Consider the following 4,199-nt stretch of genomic DNA (forward strand, 5'->3'; position numbering starts at 1 on the left):
TCATGGCTAGAAAGGGTACAGCGTTTGTCAAGTTGCTGTCAAAAGTTATTTTGGTGGGCATTTTAGCTCAGCCTAATCCTCTTCCTAGCCTAATTATTTTAACCTGCTTCGTTAATTATAATAACCTGCTGTGTATGTTCTCCTAACCTGTTACGAAAATCTGACAAAAAGTGTAACCCATCTAATCAAAACCCTACAACTCAGAGGGCTATATCAGAGGAAGAGGACAGGAGTAGCCCAATTTGGCGGGAAATCTGTCTCCCTCCTTTTTTTTATTTTCTTGCCTAGATAAATAAAGGTGTAAAAAAATATATACATTTTTAAAATCGGTGTCCAAAAATACCGATTTCCGATTGTTATGAAAACTTGAAATCGGCCCTAATTAATCGGCCATTCCGATTAATCGGTCGACCTCTAGTAGATATTCCATTTAATATCAGCCGTTTCCAACTACAATAGTCATTTACAACATTAACAATGTCAACACTTAACATAACACTTTATGTTATTTTAATGGACAAAAAAGTTGAATTTCTTTCAAAAACAAGGAACTTTCTAAGAGACCCAAAATTTAGATTTATGACCAGTTTATAAATGGTATAATTGTCTGATATGATAACATTTTGCAAACCCACTACCCGGTCGCCCAAAGGTGAATGGTTTTGATCATTATGTCTTGCTTCACTACACGCTCACTGCTTTGAGTGGTGAAATGTTAGTTAGAAACCACAAGTGTCTATCCACATAATGAAAAGGCACCCACAAATGAAAATTCAAGGAACGTATCCTTACATGTAATTTTCAGCGTGCATGATCATGAGCAAAGTTATTGTAGCCTACCATGAGCAGTGGCTGATTTGGCTTTGCTGTAACGCAGGTTGCACCGTGTAGAAAACACATATCAGCGATCAGCGATAGTTATCCATATTACCGGAGCTTCATTTAATTATTTCTAACAATTTCTATGGCGTAAAATGCCAAAACTTTTGCAATAACAATAGATGGTGACAGAGGCGCAACTTTCACAGGGAATGGGGGGACACCCCCCCTCCCCCCACACATTCTAAAATTGCACTGTGATACGAAACGCGGCGCCGGTGTGCTTTAGGACCATGCAGATGGCTCAGAGCGGTTTGGTAGGCTGTTTTCCGGATTAGACGGCTGGATTTGGGACTGCATGGACACCACAGAGCGTGCGGACAGGCTGGCTGTGTGAAGGCAAAGCTTCTGAAAGGCAAGGGTATAGGACCAGCACAGGCGAGATTAACAGAAGCATAATGCAGAGGCAATAATGCAGAGGCTAAATGTAGCTACGCAGTTGGTCTGTAGAAGTTCTTCTGTTTGTTTTGTGTGAGTTATTTGCTACATTGTCACAGTTTTTTTTGTTTACACACAAAAGTGTGTGTTGTGCTTTTTCTCCAAGTTGAAAAAGCGTAGCAAAGCAGAAACTGGCTATTCTTTAGTTGACTGATCTAACTGGCAAGGTACAGTGGCTTGCGAAAGTATTCACCCACGTTGGCATTTTTCCAATTTTGTTGCCTTACAACCTGGAATTAAAATAGATTTTTGGGGGGGTTTGTATCATTTGCCACTTTTTGGGGGTTTGTATCACACAACACTTTGAAGATGCAAAATATTTTTTCTTGTGAAACAAACAAGAAATAAGACCAAAAAAAAACAGAAAACTTGAGCGTGCATAACTATTCACCCCTCCAAAGTCAATACTTTGTAGAGCCACCTTTTGCAGCAATTACAGCTGCAAGTCTCTTGGGGTATGTCTCTATTAGCTTGGCACATCTAGCCACTGAGATTTTTGCCCATTCTTCAAGGCAAAACTGCTCCAGCTCCTTCAAGTTGGATGGGTTCCGCTGGTGTAGAGCAATCTTGTAATGGGTGCGGGAAGTCAGGCGCAGGAGAACGAACTTGGTATAAACGGAGTCGTTTATGCCTTTTCGTTCATAAAACTCCAAAAACCAAAATATACAAAAAATAATAAAAGTGTGTACAAAACCCATTGCACACCGACACATGACTTGCACAAAACATACAATCTCTGACAAGGACATGAGGGGAAACAGAGGGTTAAATACACAACATGTAATTGATGGGATTGGAACCAGGTGTGAAGGAAGACAAGACAAAACCAATGGAAAATGAAAAATGGATCAGTGATGGCTAGAAGGTTGGTGACGACGACCGCCGAACACCGCCCGAACAAGGAGAGGGACCGACTTCGGCGGAAGTCGTGACAAATCTTTAAGTCATACCACAGATTCTCAATTGGTTTGAGGTCTGGGCTTTGAGTAGGCCATTCCAAGACATTTAAATGTTTCCCCTTAAACCACTTTGAGTGTTGCTTTAGCGGTATGCTTAGGGTCATTGTCCTGCTGGAAGGTGAATGTCCGTCCCAGTCTCAAATCTCTGGAAGACTGAAACAGGTTTCCCTAAAGAATTTCCCTGTATTTAGCGCCATCCATCATTCCTTTAATTCTGACCAGTTTCCCAGTCCCTGCCGATGAAAAACATGCCCAAAGCATGATGCTGCCACCACCATGCTTCACTGTGGGGGTGGTGTTCTCTGGGTGATGAGAGGTGTTGGGTTTGCGTCAGACATAGCATTTTCCTTGATGGCCAAAAAGCTCAATTTTAGTCTCATCTGACCAGAGTACCTTCTTCCATATATTTGGAGAGTCTCCCACATGCCTTTATTTTTTTCTTTAAGCAATGGCTTTTTTTCTAGCCACTCTTCCATAAAGCCCAGATTGGTGGAGTGTACGACTTAAAGTGGTCCTATGGAGAGATGCTCCAATCTCAGCTGTGGAGCTTTGCAGCTCCTTCAGGGTTATCGTTGCTCTCTTTGTTGCCTCTATGATTAACGCCCTCCTTGCCTGGTCCATGAGTTTCGGTGGGCAGTCCTCTCTTGGAAGGTTTGTTGTGGTGCCATATTCTTTCAATTTTTAAATAATGGATTTAATGGTGCTCCGTGGGATGTTCAAAGTTTCATATATGTTTTATATAACCCAACCCTGATCTGTACTTCTCCACAACTTTGTCCCTGACCTGTTTGGAGAGCACCTTGGTCTTCATGGTGCCGCTTGCTTGGTGGTGCCCCTTGCTTAGTGGTGTTGCAGACTCTGGGCTCTTTCAGAACAAGTGTATATATACTGAGATCATGTGACACTTAAATAAAGTCCACCTGTGTGCAATCTAACTAATTATGTGACTTCTGAAGGTAATTGGTTGCACCAGATCTTATTTAGGGGCTTCACAGCAAAGGGGGTGAATACATATGCACGCATCACTTTTCTGTTTTCAATTTTTATTTTATTTTTTAAACAAGTAATTTTTTTCATTTCACTTCACCAATTTGGACTATGTCGTGTATGTCCATTACATGAAATACAAATACAAATCTATTTAAATTACAGGTTGTAATGCAACAAAATAGGAAAAACGCCAAGGGGGATGAATACTTTTGCAAGGCACTGTAGGTCTCCATAGCCTTGGTCTCCGGACCCGACAGAGAGTACAGTCGTCCCCGGGGTGGAGTGATGCCTGGGAGAAGGTCAATCCTGCAGTCATATGGTCGGTGCGGCGGATGCAAAGTGGTTCGGGCCTTATTGAACACTTCCCGGAGGTCCTGTTACTCCGCGGGAATGGCGGAGAGGCCCGGGGCAACTTCCGAGCCCCCAGGAAGACGTCCTGGGGCAGGCTGCGCTGACTTCAGGCAATGGGTGTGGCAGAACGGGCTCCAGCCCATGATGTCAGCAACAGACTAGTCCATAAGGGGATTGTGTCACTGAAGCCAGGAGAATCCCAATACCACGGGGATCTGAGGAGACTTAATGAGCAGGAATTGGATTGTCTCGCTGTGGTTCCCTGACATATGTAGGTTGATGGGGGTGGTATTGTGGGTGACCCGGCCTATACAGCACCCGTCCAGTGCTCTAACGTCCATGGGAATGGAGAGGGGCTGAGTGGGGATGTCCAGCTTGGAAACCAGGGTAGCGTCCGTAAAGCTCTCATTGGCGCCAGAGTCGATGAGTACCCAGAAAGATTTCAACTGGTTCCCCCACAGCAAAATGGCATGAAATGGGGTGCGAGTAAGGGGAGAGGAAAAGGTATCCATATGGCCCACCAGAGTACTCGCTCATACCGATGAGTCTGGTCTTTTAGTGGACAGGTGGAGACGAAATGAC

Source organism: Salvelinus alpinus, chromosome 23, assembly GCF_045679555.1.
Source record: "Salvelinus alpinus chromosome 23, SLU_Salpinus.1, whole genome shotgun sequence".
Lineage (NCBI taxonomy): Eukaryota > Metazoa > Chordata > Actinopteri > Salmoniformes > Salmonidae > Salvelinus > Salvelinus alpinus.